Below are 24,004 nucleotides of genomic sequence, written 5' to 3' on the forward strand. Positions count from 1 at the left end.
GGCCCGGCTCGCCCGGTGAAATACCACGACCACACATAAGACAAGCGTCAAGTGGAAGCAATTTCGCGTTTCGTCTGATGAGTGTGCGTCCCGGAGGTCTAATTTAGTCTCTTTCTCTTCCCACCTTTTTTCTTATAAGGAAAGGATGGGAAGTGGAAGTGGACTTTCCGGATGAGAGGATGTATGGAAAGGGAATATATTTTCTTTCTGTGCATCCTCTCCTCCGTCGATTAAAGGTAGGCAACGCATATGCAATTGCGTACGACTGTGGACAACGGTCACTTCGCTATTTCAGCGATTTCAGGTGGCCGCTCGCTCGTTTGCCACCTCATGATATAAAAAAGTAAAATTTGTTGAAAAACAATCGTTTTAAATATTGAATGAAAGCAATTCATTAATAGCCACAAAAATTCAGCTTAGTATAAACTGAATAATAACGTAACAACGAATCCAACACAACATATCAGGAACATACTATATAATACGTGCTATGGTTTTCAGCTTAGGAATGTAGAAGACGAGAAAGGTGTGCCAGGGCTGCGCCAAATGTAAGTGGCGTGTGTAGTAAATTAATTTACATTCAATTACATGACTACACTATTTTGGTACTATAAAATATTAAATTGTTAGACTTAAATCCATACTTATTGCTAGTTGTTATGTAAATTATAAAAGTATGGATGGATTGTGTGAAAGAGGTTTTGCGTAAGATGGGGGTGAATTCCAATATGATACAGATGTATGGAGGAGTACATACTGTGCCGATCCTCCGTAGGGATAAGCTTGATGATGTAAATTATATAAGCTAATAGAGCATATACTTTAAAGTAAATGGCTTGGACACAGGTTAATTCGAATTGATTCAATATGAAAGCCAATTTCTTAGTAACTCGTCTAAATTATAACGTTCCGAGGTAACTATTCCAACGTTAACAACGTTACTTGGTCCGTCTGCTTCAATTTCATTCTGAACTGCAAATAGTTCCTACGAGGGTTCACAAACAACAGAGTTCACAAACAAACCTTACATTTACTCAATTTTGCTCATTTAATTGATTATATTTGACTGCATATAATTGCATCTCTATACCATAGAGACATGCAATTATATTATTCATGATTACTCTTTGATTTTGGTAGAGAATCTAATTAGTCTATTGTTCGTTAAATATCCATAAACATTTGCAATACCAGAGAAAATGAATAAACGATTTATTTTATGAGAGAAGGGAGCAAACGAGCAATGTATCACCTAAAATTATTTGATCCGACGCCCATCCGCAATGCCAGAGGAACCGCAGATCCGTTGCCGGCGTTTAAGGGAGGTTAACACTCTTTCTTGAAGGCCACTAAGTTTTGGCTTATAAAGTCTTTTTCAACTATTGCAACTAGCCATGGAACTATGCGATTTCTTTGAGAAATGTATATAATTATACAATTTATGTCCCGAAATTTAGCGGCAGTGTCGGTCAAGGCCGTCGCATAGGGTCTTATACTGTCAAGATTGATGAAATATTCAAGAAGGGCGTAATTAAGAGAAACAGAAGCTACGTGCATGTATATACATAGATGTATGAAGATAGATTCAAGAGAGGTATGTCAGGATCAAGCCAAATAGAGGTCCGTTGTCTCTGCCTACCCCTCTGAGTTTGAGTTATGTTGTATGAAAAAAATATATTGATATAATTATCGTAATCACATCACAAAGTATATTTGAGTAGTAAATAACAAAATATACGATGCAAGGAAAATCTAATAAACAAACACATTTAGTTGGGCACATAATTACGATAAAATATGTCGGTCTACCTGCTAATGAAACACGAAAAGCGTCGCTAATTGTTTACCGGGAGCAATCAGGTCAGCAACTAATGCTTCCTATTCTCACTAAATTATTTCTCTCCCGCTCATTTCTTATACCCTGGTACAAATACAACATTAATTAAGATAAGGTTAAGGGAATAAAGTTCTATGAGATGATGTCGGGTTGTGGAAGCTTTTAGCTAATTATTTTAAAACGCATTTCTATTTAATATAATAAAATTCCAAAGAGATTTATTTTTATTTGTTTATTTGTTTGCATTGAATGTATTCAAGGATCTATTCTATCTATTCTATTGGAGTCTATTTCAAAACTGTGGAAATGATATTTTTTTTTTAATATTTGGAAACTACAACTATATTACTACATACAATTTACTACTAAAACTACGACTATATTCTTTTTATACCTCACAAGCAAAGTCGCGGGAAATCGCTAATATGTAATCAAAGAGTAAAGACGACCGAATATGTAAGGATGGAAGAGCTTTAGGATTAAGATGAATTTTGGAATATTATGTTATATAATAAAAAGATAAAATGAAAATATTAAATAGAATTATTAGAAATAAGGAGAAAAGCACGCACTGTTACAAGAATATATTTACAACTCATGGTTTAAAAATAGAGAAAAAGGAAGATAAAACATATAAAGTTCTAAATTCAAAAATATAACAATTATGAATAAAAAAGTGTAAAAAGTTCCGTATCTGTCGGCAACAAAGAGAATAAAATAATAATTGTAGAGAAGTAAATACTATAAACATTTTAATAGTGCTAATTAGAGCTTTTTAAATAATAATTATCAACAAGTTAATAAACCTTACAAAACAAAACAAAATGGAATCTAATCATACTGCACTATCTACAAAACAGTTTAATATTTAAAATAAAGAAAAATCTCAAACCTCAAAGTCTTTTGTTTGCGACCAAATGAGCCTGCACATGCAAACGCCTTAAGCTTTTCTCTCAGCCCATTACATACTTTGCGCGCATTACCACAGCTTCCTTTGAGCGTATGTTTAGCCATTATGTGTTACAGAAAAAAGATGCTATCCTTTGCTTTAGCCCGCTAGTACGTTTCTTTACAACTGAATGGAATAAGAGTCCACAAACCAGCGTAATTAACTATTTTTAAAATATAAGTAACTTGCTTTTAGTCGCAATTTTGTCTGTGCCTAATTAAAAAAAGTTTGTTAAGAAGCCTATGTGTTCTTCCATCTTCTACATTTCTTCCAAACTTCTAACAAACATCCATCCATTTAAAGTTTCGCATTTATAATATTAGTAAGATTACTAGGATTTTAATGAAATATCACAGATCGCAACTAAATTGCAACATAGAATCATCTACAATACATTTATTGTAGTTAGGAGAAACAAAATTAAGCAGTTTTATCTTATATATAAAATTCTCGTGTCACAATTTTCGTTCCCATACTCCTCCGAAACGGCTTTACCGATTCTCATGAAATTTTGCGAGCATATTGAGTAGGTCTAAGAATCGGCCAACATCTATTTTTCATCCCCCCAAATGTTAAGGGTAGTCCACTCCTAATTAATTTTTTATTTTTTAGACAAACACGCGGACGGAGTCGCGGGCGACAGCTTGTTTACTTCTAATAGTATAAAAATATATTTTTTAATGTATGTTTCTGCCGAATTAACTCTTAAAATAGTAGATCGATGTAAAAATTCCTTTAACATTGTAATGGTAGATTATCAAGAAGTAACATAGGCTATTTAATAATCTTATAACATAATTAAATAATAAATGTTAATTAATTCGAAGAGAATTAAGGGAGCGTCGGTGGCTCAGTGGTCAAGCTTGACTTGCAATCTGCAGGTCCTGGGTTCTAATCCCGCCATGTAACAATATGTTTTTCAATTTCCGATTTACACATGTACATTTTTATCCGACGTTCTTACGGTGAAGGAAAACATCGTGATGCAACCTGCACATATCTGAGAAGAAATTCAAAAGATATGTGTGAAGTACACCAACCCGCACTTGGCCAGCGTGGTTGACTATGGCCTAATCACCCTCACTTAGAGTAGGCTCCGATCCCCTCGGTGGGGACGTACAGTGAGCTGATGATGATGAATTAATTCGAAGTTAGAAAATTTTACTATTTTAAATGTCAATAAGCGTCAATAGCCTAATGGTTAAGGGTACGGATTTCCGATCACGAGGTCGAGGGTTCGAATCCCGCCATTCGACTATTGTCGTAAACCATATCCTAGCACAAGCATAGAGCTTAGTTGGAATGGTCAAAGAAATATTAGTAAATTTAGAAAAAAATCTGCTAATAATTTTAATAAAAAATATGCAACGTAGTGTCCGATATCTTTAACATAATATGACTTAAATGTACAACCATTGAATACTGTGACAACAATCGACTGGCGGAGTTTGCAAGTCAACTTGTATCAATTTCAATTGAATGCTAAATAGTTCTGTCTACAGTTTGATAACAATAGGTAACATGATTTCCGATCAATTCACTAGCGGTCATCCGAGCTTCACAACGGTGGAGATTTTTTTTATATTCAATGATAGCTATTGCCCTTGACTCCGTCCACAGGGAATTAATAAAAAATTGAGTAGCCTATGTTTATCCAGACTTTGTTTTAAATCTGTGCCAAAATTTCATCAAGATATGTTAAGCCGTTCTTGTGATAACTTCTAACAAACATCCAACCATCCATCCAAACAGTAAGATTAATCCTATGTCACTCAAGGATGCCTTCTTATGGTCAATTATTTTTTGCAATCAATTCGATTTTGATATAAAAAAACTACTTCTGTGTTTTCATACATATACGTTTAGTTGTACTAACGTGATTGAAAGATAAAAGTTCATTGCAAATTTACGTATAAATAAATGATACAGATTAAAATATGCCTTAAATTTATTTACGGATATTAAAGTATAACTACAAATATTAATGAACTGATAAAAAATAATTGTCAGAATAAATATCACATTATTTCTGCGTCAGCGTTAATAAAGTCAAGGTCGAGTCTTAGTAAGTTACCCAATTAAGTTAACCTAGTAAATAAAGAAGATTACTGCATAGATTTATTTATTTCTTACGTTTTATACTTTTCCAATATAAAAAGTAAGGATACCAGAGGAACCGCAGATGCGTCTTACAGCAGCTTACTAAATTGGTTGATTAATTTGTGTGTATATTGTAGTAGTCAAGAAAAAACCTTATTATTTACCTTTGTCTTTTGATCTTCGTTTTGAAAGTCTAAGCCGGTATCAATATTTTCAGTGTTGACATATCGTCCAGTTTGGCGGTCACTTGGACGACAAGACCAAGCTGGCCTTCAAAAAGCTGGGTGTGCTTAGCAGAGCGTAGCAATATTTCCAGTCGCGCCATCGCCTTATAAGGCGCAAGTTCGCCATCAGATGGAGTACTCCACGCATCTCTGAGCGGGACCTCTCAACCTATTACACTACTAAAGTAATCAAAAACTTGACCAGTTCTTTACCAGGTGAATATTTTGTAAGGAAATCAAGATATACAAAAGAAATAAATGTTAAACTGATGTATATACGTGAGTGTTTAGCCATGTTTATATATCAGTTTAGTATAATGTCTCACGAAAGTTTGAATGAAATAAATGTTGTATTTTATTATTAAAAGAATTATTTGACTTCAAACAGGGAACATCACAAATATGACAGATGTCTACTTATACTGCCTTAATCAAGAGAATCTTTTACGTCAGTTCGTTATAAGGAGATTTTTACAAATAATGAAGTAGGTATATATAAATAATACTGAAATTCATTTAAAAATGAAGTCTCGTATTAAAATACCTTGACAGCTGTCAATGTTATAAAATTTTATGCATTTTCATGAAATTATTTTTTTTTATATTTTGACTAGCGGTCGTCGGCGACTCTGTCTGAAAAAAAAATTAGTAACTTATGTGTTCTTCCAGACTATGTTCTATATGTATGCGAAATTTCATTGTGATCCGTTAAGCTGTTCTTAAGATACTTTTAAACAAACATCCATCCATCCAACATTCGCATTTATAACATTAGTACGACTTATTTTCTTCGTATAAAAAAGGTCTTATATATGGCATTCCTTAATAAGTAACTCTTATTGGAATAAGACCTTCTTTCTTCAATAATTTTTTTACCAGTTACTATAAAATAAACATTCTTATTTCATGTTATCTTCAATTTTGATAACAAAAAAAGATATGTTATTTTTTATTTCCATAGTCAGTCATGAAACGTTCGTTATACGAATTCATTCGGTAAAATTTTCAGGCAATCCATTACGGAAATACAGCCGATACAAAAGAGGTGTAAATTTCGTAATATAAAATGTTTTATTTCGTAAAATTTCCATTTTATAAAAACACACACATGTATACGAAATATAAACATAATTTACGTAGAAATTATTATTAAACTAGCTGTTTCCCGCGACTTCGTCATCTTAGGGTTCCCAATTAAACGCTGCTAGGTTCCCTAAAGGGACACAATCCGAAGTGGAGAGCAGAACACATTTTGATCGCAAATATAATTGAGCTTTATGCCATTAAAAAAGGTTGCCTTTTTCAAGCTTTTTATTAATTAAAAAAAAGTAAAATTACTTGTTTACGATAAAAAATTTGGCGTGTATTTGATTCGTTACAGAAAACCATTTATCAATTGAGTATATCACACGAAAATAAATCTAGTTTCAAAATAAGATTAGGTTCCATTTTTGCTTCGCTTTCATGTCACGCTTCGCTTACGCGGCAGTGTGCAAGAGGCCTTAAATATTGCGGGAAGCGAACTTCCGTCCTATTTTTTTCTAAAATAATAATATGCAATACTATTAAAATTAAATCACTACAATAATTATATAGGAGAAAGAATCTTCGAAAATTTTATTCATTTGCTTTACATTTTTAATGTTGAAAAAAATAACTAAACTGATATATAATATAAACACGGCTAAACATTCACGTAAATTCGTCCGGTGGCGGCACCGACTAGTTTCGAGCCCCTTCATCAGGACGAGTGGTACTGGTATTATTTCGCGGACTCGGCCCGTCGCTCACTGACTGACGAATATACGTGAGTGTTTAGCCGTGTTTATATATCACTTTAGTATAATATAATGTCTCACGAAAGTTTGAATAAAAATATAACTGTTAAAATTATATTAAGAGTGTACTAAAAGTGTATAAAGCTTTAATATAATTCATGTCGTAGCTGCAGTCGCGGTAATCTTTATGAGACCAAAGGTAACGTGTTGGATTAACTTAATAATTTATTATAGCGAAATGACACACCTTTTTGTTACTTTAATTCTCCCAGCTTTAACTTTATATGGTAATAGGATCATGGAACAAAATTATAATCGTAATCATTTGGTTGAATTATTTCTACAGTTTTTTTTTAATTTTGCTATGGATACTATATATAAAATGCTAATAAATCATTAATTAATTATTTTATTGGACCATGTTCACATCAACCGTAATAACAACGTAGCGACGTAGAAATAGCGTAGCAGCGTAGCCGTGGTGTAGCGGTTTGTCAGTAAAAGTTGTATGAATTTAAAAAAATGCATTACACTTAATTATTTTAATTATTAATTTCTATTCAGAAGTTTATTTTGCTCAAAGTTAATTTTGTTAATAATTCAACGAATATTATTAGATAATAAATTAAAAAATATGTATATTGTTATAAATTCAATTTTATAACGTAGCGAATGCAAACGATCTGCCACAAAAGTTTATGCAACATTGTCGCTTTGACTCTGAAGCAATATGAAATGATTTTTCAGGACAGTTGGTGTCAAATAAACTCTATATATTTTAAAACTTTAACGGCATGGGAATGGAACTGCAGAGTTTATTCCCGATGTGTTTATTTGTATTTACTGTTACATTTTGTCATGTTTTTTTTATTTATCGGATCATATATTTTTGGACCCTCGATGGCTCAGTGGTCAAGCACTTGACTTGCAATCTGCAGGTCCTGGGTTCGAATCCCGCCATGTATCAATGTGTTTTTCCATTTCCGATATACATATGTATATTTATCCGTCGTTCTTACAGTAAAGGAAAACATCGTGATGCAACCTGCACATATCTGAGAAGAAATTCAAAAATGTGTGAAGTCAACCAACCCGCACTTGGCCAGCGTTGTTGACTATGACCCTTAACTTAGGGTAGGCTCCGAGCCCCTCGGTGGGGACGTATAGTGAGCTGATCATGATGATGATGATGATATTTTTGATAACTTTTTGTACCAAAAATACCATTGATTAAGAGCTAGTGTTATCATGAATAGATGTTTATTAGAACGTATGCCCAGAAAGGCTCAACGGATTTTAATGAAATTTGACATAAATGTAGAACATAAACTGGAAGAAGACATAGGCTACTAATTAAGTTTTTCTTTTAATTGCGATAATGGACTAAAGACATCATGGATTGGTATCCCAGAGAAGGGAAACGGCAAAGAGGACGGCAAATTAAAAGATGGGAAGACGATTTACTAAAGGGATGGCTAAGATTAGCGCGCGATAGAGAGGTGTGGAAGAGAGTAGACGAGGCCTATGTCGAAGGAAAAATGCAACTAGGCGCTGAGCACTGGGGATAATAAATTGTACATATATATAATATACGTTAATTATGTACAATATTATTAGGAAATAAGTTTGTTAATATTGTAATATTATAGTTATTATTGTCAATAAAGGCTTTATTTATCTATCTTTATTTGCGCGCCGACGGTGTCGCAGGCTACAACTAGTATTCAATGAATCATTATGAAGAGAATGATTCATTGTACAATTTAGTATCGGCTGAATTACCCGGTAGCAATATTCATTACTAAAAATGTAAAACATCCGTGTTTTTAATTAAACGCATCGTGTATAAAATAACTCGTCGGCAAAATATGACGCCGGCCTAAGCAAACACTGACAGGGGTTTGTTCCAGTCTCATGTAGGTCGTAATAAAATAAATATTTAATGTTTTGACCTTGCTCGTGTGAGATTAAAGTGGTTAATTTCATGCGACTTTTTTAGTATGGTAATTTTTAACTCACGAAGCACCGATAAGGATTACTTTAGATCGTGTAGTGGTAAATATCCTAACCGTGGGTTTTTGATACCAAAATCTGTGTATAAAATATCAATTATCTTTTTTATGTTTTTAGCAAAATAAATATAGATGAATTGTGTGAAAGAGGATATGCGTAAGAAGGGAGTAAATTCAGATATGACTGCCGATAGAGATGTATAGAGCAGTACATACTGTGCCGAGCCTACGTAAGGATAAGGACCAGTTGTTGATCGAAATATAATATTTATATCAACGCGATTGTTGATGCGTTCTTAAATAGTCATCTTCTAATTTCAAGTGTTTTAAAATTAAAATATGACCTTTTTACGTGTAATTTATTTAAAAACCTAATAATTTTTGTGATGTTTTTTTATGAATTTTATGAAGTTTAGCTTATTATGTCGTAATATTAAAGAATTAAATGTTAAAAGATATTTACAGAAAATAGAAAAAAAATTGTATTTTGTTACACTACAGTCATAAAATGCTAAATCAAAAAATCCCTTTATATATTGATAATGAATAAAGCAAACGGTTTCATATTCACAAAGTATGCAGGAAATATAAAAAAACGCTCTTCAAAGGCCCTTCATTTTCCTAACTTACCATAATGTAATCATGAGTCTGACCTAAGTCAACATCGGGAAAGGAAAAATGAATAAGGTTTTCTCTTTAGTAAGAAATAAAGTTGATTGATTCAATACTGCCGTTTACCATTTCTCTATTCAAGTTACTAAGCAATTCCTTTTAGTCTGTATTATTTTAGAAAGCTTTTATTTCTCTTTAGTTCTTTTTAAAGGTTTTTACTTAGACGTTCTTATTAAAGACGTAAGACTGACCTGGAAAATAGTATTAGCTATTTCACTGATATTATAAATAAGAATGTCTGGATGGATGGATGAATGTTTGTTAGAAGACATCTAAAGAACCGCTGCATGAATTTCGCTGAAATTTTGTATAGATTTAGAACACAGCCTGGAAGAACATATAGGCCACTAATTAAATTTCTTTTAAAATCTACGGAGCCGCGGGCGACAGCTAGTTATATACTAAATGTTTTACTACAAAGTGCTACTTTACGTAACATCAAAGCTATCAATGTTGAAATCCCCCAACAAAAAGGCTATCTCAGTTTTATTAAAGAGTATGAAAGAGATACTAATATGTTTTTATACAAATGTTCCGGCAGTGAAAACTCATTGTTAGCTAGATCATTTGTATTCCGAACACGCGACAAGTGTGTGTTACAATTTTAGTTTATAACAGGAAAAAACGGGGCCGCGTGTTTATGTTCCGAATCGCCATATTTAGTACGTGTTCTGGGAATACATTTTGTTGGAATAGATATTTGTGTAAGAAAATTTATTTTGTCACATATATTGAGATGTCTATTATATTATATTCAATTTACTACTATAGTTTGTCGTCACCTGAATGGATATTTGATTTTTTTTATATCATAAGGTGGCAAACGAGCGAGCGGCCACCTGAAATCGCTGAAATAGCGAAGTAACCGTTGCCTATAGACATACGCAATTGGATATGCGTTGCCTACCTTAAATCGACGGAGGAGAGGATGCACAGAAAGAAAATATCTTCCCTTTCCATGCATCCTCTCATCCGGAAAGACCACTTCCACTTCTTTACAAGAAAAGGATGGGAAGGGAAAGAGGACTAAATTAGGCCTCCGGGACACACATTCCTCAGACGAAACGCGGAATTGCTTCCACTTGACGCCTGTCTTCTGTGTGGTCGTGGTATATCACCGGGCAAGCCGGGACAATTCGTGCGAAGATGTTAAAGAGGGCTCTACCACTGATAAAGTTGTTGATTAAATATGTTTTTAGGGTTCCATACCTCATAGGGAAAAAATGGAACCGTTATAGGATGACTTTGTTGTCCGTACATCTGTCTGTCAAGACCCTTTTTCTCCAAAACGCGTGAAGGTAGCTGGAATTTTTTTTTTTTAAACACGTAAAAGTGTACAACGGCAATTTTGATTTTTGATGTTTATCCACATGTTTTGTTTACTGGGTTATTAATTTACTATTAAAAAGAGTAAAAACATTTTCTTATCTTACTTCTTACTAATATTATAATTATTCAAACTTTCGTAGACATTAAACTTTTGTAAAAAACTTCAATGAATTGTATTTTATATAAGTTTAATATTATGATTGCGAAAGTTTGGATGGATGGATATTTGTTTTTACATATCTTCAAAAAAGCTGCACAGATGTCGATTAAATTTGTCATAGATCTAGAACATAGTTTAGTAACACATAGGCATTTAATAAAACTTTTTTTTTAAATCTCATATAGACGCGATCGAGGGCGACAGTTCTAAATAATTCTGAAGATATGTTGGTGAATGATTGTAAATTGGTTCTAATGACTGACTTAACTTGAATTTAACCTTAATGCAAAACGGTATATTCAATTATAAAGTTAACGTTCATTTTAATTATGCTTTAATGTTTAATAACTTGAAGGAACTCTCACGTGTTGTAATAAACGTGATTTGTAACACTCTTCGTTAATCTCATTGCGAGGAGGTGAGAAGATTATAATTATTATCGTGGATTTCCATTGTAGAAATGGCTATACAAAATTATCGCTTTTTGTAACAAAAGAGCACGCGGTCACCTAATTTTTTTTAATAACATAAGATGGCAAACGAGCGAGCGGCCACCTGAAATCGCTAAAATAGCAAAGTGACTGTTGCCCATAGATATACGCGATTTCATATGCGTTGCCTACCTTTAATCGACGTAGGAGAGGATACACAGAAAAAAAATATTTTCTCTTCCTATGCATCCTCTCTTCCGGAAAAGTCCACATCCACTTTCCATCCTTTCCTTACAAGAAAAAAGGGGGGAAAGGAAAGAGGACTAAATTAGGCCTCCGGGACACACACTCATCAGACGAAACGCGGAATTGCTTCCACTTCACGTTTGTCTTCTGTCTGGTCGTGGTATTTCACCGGGCTAGCCGGGCCAATTCGTGCGAAGATGTTAAAGAGGGCTCTACCACTGTTAAAAATTCGCCTAAATAGCGAAGCGACAATTTAGGCCTCAGACATACACACTCATCTAACACTTGACTCATGTCTTTTGTGTGGTCGTGGTATTGCACTGGGCGTACCAACCCATTCGTGCAACAGATGTTTTTGTGCTGGAGTTTTATTAAATAATTTCACACACACACACACACACACACACACACTAGCTGTCGCCTGCGAGTCCATGCGCGCGGAATTAAAGAAAACTTAATTAGTAACCTACGTGTTCTTCTAGACTGGATCTGGTTCTTCTAAGCAAAATTTCAGCGAGATCCCTTAAAACCGTTCTGGAGATACCTTGTAACAAACATCCTTCCGTCCATCAATCTAAACCTTTATAATTTTTATAATAGTATTAAAAAGATAGTTTTTGAATACATTGAAGTTATCCGCTAAATCTAGTATTTTGAATCATTTCATAAATAAAGAGAACCTTCCTTTATGCAGCAGTATTTATAGAGCTTTTAAAATTCTCGCTGCAAGAGCTGGGAGAAATATCATTCGATTTGTAACATTTATAAGAAGATAAACATTTTATTTTCTCTAGTATTTCCCAAAAGACGAACTCTGAATGTAGCTTTAGCAAATACGGAAGGTGAACGATAGAGTTATACTTTCAATAAATATTCTGGGTAACTTATTTAGATTTTATGTCTTTTAATGCCGTTTAAATAATAAAATATGTTTTTAAAAACTTTTTTATATTGTAACTTAAGCAGTATTCAATATTTAAAAGTTTGAAATTGTATTTATTTCAACAATCGATTGTATGTTATATCAATAGTTAATAAGTTTCCGTGGTGTAGCGGTTATCACATCTGCCTAACACGCAGAAGGTCCCCGGTTCGATCCCGGGCGGAAACAGTTTGTTTTTTTAATAGTTAAAATTAGCAAAATAATGCTATCTTACAAGGATATTTGAAATCTAATAATTTACTCTTAAATAGTACAATTACAATGCAGTAATATTATATTCCATTTTAACACAGGAAATAAGGTAAAGTGTGTAGAGAACATAAAAAGCAATATTGTGCACCAAAATCTTATTTGAAATTTTAATCAGCGATGAGCCCATGTAATACGCCATTCATCTCTTTAGAAATTCTGTTCCAACGTTTATAAAAACTCATCAGCATTATCAGCTGGATTTCGTCTCCTCCATCAACTGCTACAAAGCCCGGTCCTATGCCACCTGCACCCAGTACTGTAACCTTGACCAATCATCGGTCTATCTAGCAGGAGGCCTACTTACGCTGCGTAGTCATATTCAGGGCCACCATTCACGGACTTTTGAGCTCCATCGGCCATCTGTTCTAATTCTGAAGTAGAGGATAGTACTAAATCGCTTTTTCTCATCATGCTGGTTGAAATATAACCAAAATGTACATGCAAACGTCTGAATTTTACATCATACTAGCTGTCGCCCGCGTCTCCGTACGCGCGGGATTAAAAATAGATGTTGGCCGATTCACAGACCTACTCAATAGGCTGACAAAATTTAATGAGAATCGGTCAAGCCGTTTCGAAGGAGTAAGGGAACGAAAATTGTGACACGAGAATTTTATATTTGAGATTGAATTTTAAATTTTCATTAATTAAATCGGTTATCATCAGCCGGCATACATTTTAATATTACTATCTCTTACAAATCTGGGACAGAGTAATTACTTTACAGTATCTACGAGTATTTTATAACAGACATAAAACACCAATAAAATTCCCTACAATTTTATGCGAGAGATTACGTCCCCAAACGAGCAAATCTATTCCCCCGCTCACATTAATCAATGTATTTATTGTGTTAACGGCCCTTCATGGAAAGATAAAGTAACGCAAATGCATACAATTTTATTAAGAATCTTATGTTGTAATATAATAAATTTATAAAATTCATTTTGTATGTAACTAGTAAAGTGAAAAACTGCTGGACTTATGTTACGAATTCCTTTCACTATTTGAATGCTACATTATTACTGATTAACCATTGGTTTCTGAAACCAAAAATTCTGTATGAAACATTATCTTTGACAGAACAAAGATAAGAATATGTTTTAAACGAAGATTTAGGTCTTAGAAACCCACAGTAAAAAAGGGTGTTTTAAATAATATGAGAACAAAAGGTCAATCTGTGCGAAGCCTGGGGTAAACACTAGTACAATATAATTTTTATACAAAACAATACAAAAACAAGTATACTGTGTCTGAATGTTACAGAATATTTCATAACGTTACGCCTTTAAAATGTAGTTCAAAAACCCACACACTATTAAATTGTAATTAGTTTTAAACGTAAATTATTATAATTTACCCACTGCTATCAAAGGAGATCACTAAAGGATGTTAAGGTTGCGTTCATTGCTCCAAAACGATTACTGCATGAGGGTTTACACTGATTAAAAATTCATAAAGGCTATCCAACAGAACATAATCTTTAACTCGTTTATAGCGGAATTCTTGGTAAGCCTATTAAAAACATAATTATGAAAACATCTTCGAGGCTAAGATTTCGACTTAATGAACTAAAGAAAATAGTAATTTTACATAGATTTAGTGTGAAAAATATTATCAAATCTCTTTTATTGTGATTCATATTTTACTCAAGATTATTAATAGAGATAAAATTAATAATGTGTTTATTATTTGAACTACAATTATCGTTCTTGAGCTGTCGTCCTTTAAAAAATTTGATAGTCAACTTTTCAACTGTCTACGATAGCCCAAACATTTTCGGAGTTCACAGACAAGGTTCAGGGCATGGTTCTAAAGGCTTTATAGATTTTTTTTATGTATTTATCATTAAAATATTCAAACTTTCGTGAGACATTATAATAAATTGATATAAAAATGGCTAAACACTCACTTATATTCGTCAGGTGGCGGCACCGCCTGCCGTTTTTATATCAGTTTATTTATCATTATTTATATTCTGTTGTATGCTTGTAAGCTTGTAGTTGTAATTATTACTAAGTAGGTTTTTAGAGAACTAAAGTCCCTAAAAAATAAAAATAAAAAAACAAATACTTCGTAGATATCTTTCAACTCTACATTTATTATTCAGCGCATGTTCCAAACCTATATCATGATCCAGGGTAAAGATGTCAGTGTCGATCGAAATGATGTTAATAATGTCTTACTTGTCCCTTTTGATGAAAATCCTTTGAAAATCTGTAGAAAAGGGAAAGATAATTTAACATCTACTATATATGGATTTAGTATAAAATATATACATATTAATAAAAACGGAGTGTCTGTATATTAAACATATTTTGTACATCATCATTATACTACACATATCTATATTTGCGTTGATTATAATAAAAAAGCAAATTTTAAAATTATTCGTACAATTACTTATTTCATAATAACTTTCAAATAATTTGTGTTAAAAAATACTACAAATAAACTATATTCACAATGAGAAAATATAGTGAATTATTCGTGTATTAACCAGTCTTTAAAATGGATAGAACATTGCTTGGAAATGATAGCTTCTGCTTAGTTCCGACTTAAACTCGCCTGTGAAAGTTTCTGACAATTCTATATTGAAGAATTTTATAATTCGAATCCTCACCACCGTTACCAACCGTAACCGTCAGCGAAAATGATGAAATTAGGCACAAAGTACCATGGTTTATAGCCTGTCCATGTACAGAGGTAAGTGCTTCTAGTTATATCTTGCATCTCGCTTTTGTAACGAAATAAGCAACGTCATCCTCGATGTTCTCTCGATTGTTTTCTCCCTTTTCCGTTCAATGTATTATAAATTGTGGGACCCTAATATCGTATAGTAAAAGAAGTTGTTTACCTAGTTAGCTGATTCGCCCCCAATATTGAAGATCGCAAAGACGGATAGTGATGAAATTAACGTAGTATAAGGGATTCTGATTTTGTTGGAGCAAAACTTTATGATTGCTATACATACAGTCCAACTTGCTTCGTCAGAATTTGCAACTGTTCAGAAAAACATGTACGTGTTTGGAACTTTAATCTTGCTGAATAGCTTTTATTAAGACAGTATTTAATATTATATTAACAAACAATATTTTCATCTTTAAAATAAAATCGTTTATTTTTTTTTAATTAAGTAACTTTTAAACGACATAAGTTATTTTATACAAGCTGTGGCTTGTACTCCGTCCGTGCAAAATAAAAAAAATATTAAGTAGCCTATATCATCTATTTCAAATTTCAGCGAATTCCATACTGCAGTTCTGGAGATACCTTCTAATAAACATCCATCCATCTTAACATTCGCATTTATAATATTAGTAAGGTATCTTTGGTAGATTTAATTTCTGCTTTCAATTTAATAATTTTAAATATTTGCCATGAAATGGTATATTATTTACAAGTTAATTTAAATATACGTTAACAAGACTGTTCCCTCAAATAAATACATAATATCATTACCTGTGGAGTAAAAATATCGAGTAATTTTTCATTAAAAAATTTCATTTTGTAAGTTATTATCATTAAGGTAAAATAATCCGAAAATAAGTTCTTACAATATTAATTAATAATTAAAAATAACAAGGTGATATAAACATTATGGGGACTTATTAAATTAAAAAATATACCAATGTTATCAAGTTTCAATCAACATTTTGTAATTTTTCTGGAATGAGGTCAACATTAAGAAGGTAAACTAAACTTTAATTTTAATATAATAACAAAGAGCCAAAATTAACTAGTATACGTCAATCCATTCCTAACTTCTATTCTTACGGTGAGAGAAAACATCGTGATGCAACCTACACATATCTGCGAAGAACATTTAAAGATGTGTGTGAAGTCAACCAGCACTGGGTTAGCGTGGTACACATAGGTACCTCTAACTTTGCGTCCCGAAGGCCTAATTTAGTCCTCTTTCCCTTACCACCCTTTTACTTATAAGGAAATGATAGGAAGTGGAAGTGGACATTCAGGATGAGAGGATCCATGGAAAGGGAAAATATTTTCTTTCAGTGCATCCTCTCCTCCCTCGATTAAAGGTTAGGCAACGCATATGCAATTGCGTATGTCTATGGCCAACGGTCTCTTCGCTATTTCAGCGAGTTCAGGTGGCCGCTCGCTCGTTTGCCACCTTATGATATAAACAAAAAACTTAGGGTAGGCTCCGAGCCTCTATGTGGGGACGTATAGTAAGCTAATGATGATGAATCCAATTCAAAGCCTTAACAAAAGATAAACCATTTTATTTAACTTTGTTAAACTCTAAAATAGTTTCACACAGAATATCGTAATTACCAATGGTAAAGTTAGCATCTTTTGAAAATTGATAAATGTTTTAAAATATGGTAAAATCTTCAACATTCCTGGCAACTTATCCTGGCATCAAACTAGAATAAAGAGCTCTTTTTAAATATCTCTAAGTTTCCGCTTTATGAAAATAAGGCCCACTTGAGCCACTTCCAAACTTACTGTTTCACACGCCAGATTATTTGAAATAATTTTACACTATTGCTTTTTAATTTTTTTTAATTTTTGAGAGTGATTTAATGGCATAAATGCATAGTTCTATAAAGCTTTTGATATTATTAGTAATGGAGATTTCAGATACGGTTCGAGGGCAAAAATATTAAAATTTCAGGGATTTCAATACACAGCCTGTTTTGGAGACTTTAGCCGCAACTAATAAGCTACTGGTTCTTCAATTATTGCCTTTCTAAGAATTGAAATAATACTGTAAATTTAAAGCCTGAAAAGAAAGTATTTTTTCTAGAATGTTTTAGATTTTTATCAAATATTTTACACAATAATGAACTTTTAAAGAGCTTTTACTCATTGTGTCGGCTCGTATTGTGTTTTATGAAAAGCTTTAAGCCTAATCCGATACGACTTTGTTTTTTATAAGCTCAGTTTCATAAATTTCATTCATCTTGCTTATAAAAGTTATTTTAGGAGTGTCAATAGACTTTTAACCTACTTGAACTTTCACATCAGAATCTTTGAAAGCAAATTATTGAAATTGGTTTAAAAATTTAGTTGGTCCATTTCCATAGTTCGTACTTACTCAAATCGTTATCCTTATAAAACTATCATAGTAAATTACGATTTTAGGTCATGTCACTTCTTTGGTTTGAAGGTCTTGACTTTACACCAGAACTAGCTGTCTCCCACGACTCCTTCCACGCGGAATTAAAAAAGTTAGTTGCCTATGTGTTCTTCCAGATTATGTTCTACATTATTGCTAAATTTCAGCGAGATCCATACAGCCGTTGTCGAGATACCTTCAAACAAACTTCCATCCATCCATTAGTAAGATTATATAAGGAGGAAGTAAGATTGTCAAGGTCATGGCCAATTGTGGAAGTTATCATAGAATATATGTATTGCATAAAAGTGACCTCAAAATTTATGCTAACTTTGGTTATGATTATAGTTATTGTATAATAATAAAATAAGGAATTATAAAAAAATATATTTATTTTGTTCACTACAAAACTCATTATATGCTAAAGTATTAACTATCGTGGATATTAACTACAGCCACCATAAATTAAATATGCGACAAAATATCAAACATCGAATAAAATCTATCAAAAGAACTTGACACAGATTTACACATTTTACCTTTCGCATCAAAAGAAATAGAAATGTTGGCATTTCCTATTATGATATTGGAATTTTCCTACACTCCCGACATACGATAGAATTTTCCATTAGGTAGCTAAGCTTCGCGTTTTGCTTTCATATTTATAATGTATACGTAAGATCTTGATTGTCACCTGCGGAATTGAAAACGATTTTTCGATATTACTTTTGAAATATTAAAAGGTCACATTGACATTTTTAAACTCTGGTTTGGCACTTAAGAACTAAAGCATCGGTGGTTTAGGAGTTAAAGAACATGACTGGTAATCTATAGTTCCTGGCTTCAAATCCTGCTATGTACCGATGTGTTCTCAATTTTTGATTAACATATATAAATTTATCCGACGTTCGTTAACATCGTGATGCAATCTGCACATACTGCGACGAAATTTAAAGATATCCGTGAAGTCAACCAACCCGATCTGGACCAGTGTAGTTGACCAGCCTAGTCACCCCTAACGTAGGGTAAGCTCCGAGGTCCTCAGTAGGCACGTATTGTGAGCTGATGATGTTAAAAATAAGATGAGTGTTTTAAAGAATAAAATGTCAGCCGATTCCGTCACTTGATTAGTCAGTCAATTCCGAAAATTCTTAGGGCGGAGTCAGTTTTTTTAATGAACTTTTACTTCTACGATATAACTGTAGAAGCATTTTCTCGTTTCAGTAACGATATAGCGTTGAACGAAAGCACGTCTCTTGTTTCCTCTGAGTAATAGCTAAATTGAGTTACTCGTCTTCCGCTACCGATGTACGTAGGAAAAAAATAACGCTTTATTTTCAAGTAACCACGCGCCCCATTTATATGACGTGTTCCTTTTAAGTTGAAAAAACATGTTATGAAATATATTGATGTATACGACGCGTGTGTTGGACCGCGGATGATAAATCGTAATCGATTTCTAAATGTGTAATTTATCATAATAAAGAAACCGTATTGGTGATATAATTAAATTAAGAATAATTTATGGAAATATATTACGTGTTGTACTTCATTCAAGATACTTTTTACGATAATATATTTTTCTTAAACATAATTTTACGGAATTCCAAGAAATTAATTATAGTTTAAGACTTGGTCTCCTCAGGTCAGGTCAAGTTTGGACCTTTTTTCCCAGAGAGGAATGCTTTATGCATACTTCGCTCCCCGTAGGGGACGCGTTAGTTATGTCGGATTCTCCTCCATATCGGAGTCATACCCACTAAACCTCTCTGTTCCTCCAACGCATCGGGACCGGGCACGGGCACTCTTTCGCTCTCGTCCGCGGCCCAGGTCAAGTTTGGTTCTGGACTGACTGAACTGAGATGCTCCGGGGAAACTTACAATTGTAATAACAGATAACAGTTCGTTATAGCATTTTAATCGAGTAAAATTTATTTACATAACTGGAGTTTTGTTAATGCTTTTTTTCGTAAGCTATTAATCTCACTAATTGATATCTTTCTATGTACATTATCATCTCCCTGGAATTATTCTAATCCGCTTGTCTCAACTCTTCTTTAAAGTAAATTAAACATTTCTTTTTAAATAAATAAAATAAATATGTTTCTTTCTTACGTATTGATTCGTCGTATAAAACATATTTTGTATTGGTCACAAAGATTCAATTATATCATAAAAATCAAAACGTAACATCCCGTTTCCATAAATGTAACTTATTTTATTAGGGTAAAAAGAAACCGATCTTAAATTTTAATATCGTCTATAAATTTACGCTTATGTTTTTAGCAACGACATATCCGGAGTCAAATGACTTTTTCATGTTGTTAACTCTACCATAAAACGCCACCGAAAAGGTTTTCCGTTTTAAAAGGTATTTGCAGTAGTGGATGGATTGATCGAGCTTTCAAAGCGAACCTCTCAATATTATTACGTATCAAAAAGCGTTGTGTAACTTATAAAGTTCTATGTATTTTTAGATATTAATAGTTAGAATCCTAGGGCGCGAATGGCGCTTACCAAGTCAAGTGATAGATTTATTAGTGATGGGATATAACCTTTGACATTTTAATAAGGCTAGTGTTGCGCTGATACACCGGCATAGTGCCGGACTTTATTCCCAACAGTATGGTATTGTAATTAATTTTAGACGTGGAATAAAACAGATAATGACGGAAATTTAAACTAAGAAACGAGTAAAAGAATAATTATGTTTTATTACGCTTCTTGAGAAAACTATCTATTGGAACTGCGTTATTAGAAAAATATTTTATTTGCACAGAAATTAATATTAAAAATTTCTTACTAATATTATAAATGCGAATGTTTGGAAAGATGGATATCTGTTAGAAGGTATTTCCAGAGCGGCTGCATGGATGCCACTGAAATTTGGCATATATGTAGAAGATAGAGTGGAGGAACACGTAGCCTACAAATTAAGTTTTATTTAATTCTCCGCAGATGGAGTGAGAGAGAGCTAGTAAGAACTAAATCCGATCTATTCACGTAGTCAGTGTTTTTTTTAATTAAGTTTCCGATATTTGCCTGATTTAAAAAAAAAAACTAAATATCATTGTAAAATTTAGGCAAATTTGAAGGTATGCCTTTTGATGTCGGCGGGCATATTCAGTATCCGCAATTCATTATTTATGTAGGATAATGAATGCTCCGGTGGAGGGCAGCACTAAATCAATGAAGCAATTACTTAAGCACTTCAAAGACCCCACGATATAACAAGGTCCGGATACTCCGGAGGGTTAAACCACAACATGACAATTAACTCAGATTTCTGAGTTCTTCAATCAACCCAATGAATTATACAGTATGTTACTTACAGTACTCATTAAATGTACTCTACAATTGAAATGTAAATCCTGCAATATACCTAATCACTTTTTATGTGAATACGTGTTCCTATACCGAACTTAACGTCCATAATGTCCTTCACCGGCGTTCACAGAGTTAAAACGCGTGTTAAATTAAACAGCATTAACTACTTTTTTTTATATCATTAGGTGGCAAACGAGCGTGCGGCCACCTGAAACCGCTGAAATAGCGAAATGACCGTTGCCCATAGACATCGTCTCATCCGGAAAGTCCACCTCCACTTTCCATCCTATCCATATAAGAAAAAGGATGGGAAGGGAAAGAGTACTAAATTAGGCCTCGGGAACACATTATTTGGAGTAATACAGTAAGTGTTATGTTAGGATTACGATACGAGAATCAAATAAAAATCGGATTTAGATGTTTTCAGCCATATGTAGCCCTTCTTCTTCTTCTATTCTATTGTATTGTACCTAACCAACATTTAGATCGATTAACAGAATTCGGTGATGTTAGTTCTTAGTTTAAAGTTGGGATTACACAGCACTCTATAATGAGGTGGCCTTATCTCATAACTACATACGTGCCACGGGGACCCGCGGGGAATTACGGGTTTACGATACATATGCCTGTTGCTAATGTACTTGATAAAATAACGCATAGATATTTTATATATATACAAGTATTATGTTGATTAATTTTGTATATGTATTAACATAAATTTAAGCGTATTTTTCTTCTATCCACTTATTTAACCTTATTAATTGTGGATGAAAATATTATAGTATACTAGCGGACCCGACAGACGTTGTCCTGTCTACACGTCTTTAATTTGAATAAATTAATATGAAGTTAATATTTGATGAAAATTGTGTATCTAAACCATTCCCAGATCCCCTTGAACACACACAAAAAAATTCATCAAAATCGGTCCACTCGTTTGAGAGAAGTTCAGTGACATACACACACACAGAAGAATTATATATAAAGATAAAGAATAGTTTTATTTAATTTGTAACGAAACTTATAATTTTGAAAATAGTATTTTTAATTTTAAGCATTTTTGGTAAAACTCGAGATAGCGAAATTATCATGTGTTTTCTTATTTTTAATCTTATTGTCGTATGACAATTGTTTTGTACAGTTGCGCTGTGGTTCGTCATATTCAATACCGAACTTTATTTTTAAAATTATTTATTAATACGACTTTATATTAACTATATATATTTATATTATATTACCAATTGAAATAAACAGTAATTACTTAAAAACTCTGAGATATCTACAGTTGATGTTAAAAATAAATAATTATATTTTACTAGAGTTAAATCTTTCGAAAATGGTGTCACAGAAAACTTAGTAAAGAATTTATCTTTGAAAGAATATTTCAGGAGAAAAGTTTACCGTTTATGACACGTAGCAGCATCTTGTATCAAAAGATCATTTTAAAAAATGCTTTTCTTTGAATATTATAAACGTAGTCGAAATTTTGTTAGGAATTTTATCTCGTTAGTATCCAAGAAAATAAATTTTATAAAGAAGATAAAACAAAGTCTTCTCGTAAAATAACAAGACTGAGAAGTGAATCTGGAGGAGTTAGGCATCTTTTATGCGATTGAGGATGTCTATGGAGAACGCTTCGCTATTTCGGCGACTTTAGGTAGCTGCTCGCTTGTTTGGAACCTTACGATATAAAAGAAGACTGAAAAAGCTAGAGTTACTTGAGATTTATTTAAACAGATTTCAATGGATAAGAGATCAAGGGGATCAACCCTTCAAAGATTTGTATCAAGTATTTACTTTTCCTTTAAAAGTAAAACAACATTTCTCTTTTAGTTGCAAAAAGTTGATGATAGTTTAAAATCAAATAAGACGCTTGTACAATGATTTTCTTTAAATATTTTATTTATGTACTTCTTGGATACAAAATCAGAATCAAGTTTACAACTAAATATCGATACATTTTACAAGGCGAGCTTGCTGGTCATAAGTAATTCAACGAAGATGCTGTAACGTTCGATTTGCTCTCAGTAAAGCGCTATGAATATTTTACATGAGAGACGTTTACTGTAGAGAGCTATTTTGTTGATGTTATTTAAAGAATTAATAGCGCTATTTGTTCTACTTAAAAGGGAATAAATCTTTTTATTTCTTTCACTAAGACATAATTATAAAGTCTATTTATTTCAGACTAATATAAAGTACTACTTCTACTAATATAAAAATATTTTTCCAATATGTGTTGCCTACTGTTACATGAAATAAATAAATAAATTAAATTAAATTAAATTAATATTATAAATATAAATGTTTGTGAGGATGTTAGTTACCTCGTATTTCCAAAACAGTTAAACAGATCTAGTTGAAATTTCATATCGATATATGTATTATATTTTGATTATTTGCTTTAACAATGCTTCAAAAAGTGTTTATTGGGATTTTTGATAGAAATTTTGTGGCTTAAATTTTATAGATTTTTTTCCAGAGAAACCTTAATAGCTTTTGCATAGTAAGCTTAAAACAATTGAGCGGCTGTCACGCCCTCTAACACCTCCCAACGTGATTGTATATTCAAATAGGTTTTCCAAACGTTGCGCGTTGTTTTCAAAATTACAATAGATTCGCTTCAATGGACTCTGATTGTCACCGCTTCGTGCAGCT

At 32.7% G+C, this 24,004-nt stretch overlaps 1 non-coding gene across 1 annotated transcript; it reads left to right on the top strand.

Moving 5' to 3' along the window:
• The first annotated feature begins 12,776 nt into the window (after positions 1–12,776).
• TRNAV-AAC (transfer RNA valine (anticodon AAC)) lies at positions 12,777–12,849 on the top strand. The gene has a single exon. It is a non-coding gene; the product is annotated as a tRNA-Val (tRNA).
• The last annotated feature ends 11,155 nt before the right edge of the window (positions 12,850–24,004 follow it).

This window comes from Papilio xuthus, unplaced genomic scaffold (genome assembly GCF_000836235.2).
Source record: "Papilio xuthus unplaced genomic scaffold, Pxut_1.1 DF827870.1, whole genome shotgun sequence".
Classification (NCBI taxonomy): Eukaryota; Metazoa; Arthropoda; class Insecta; order Lepidoptera; family Papilionidae; genus Papilio; species Papilio xuthus.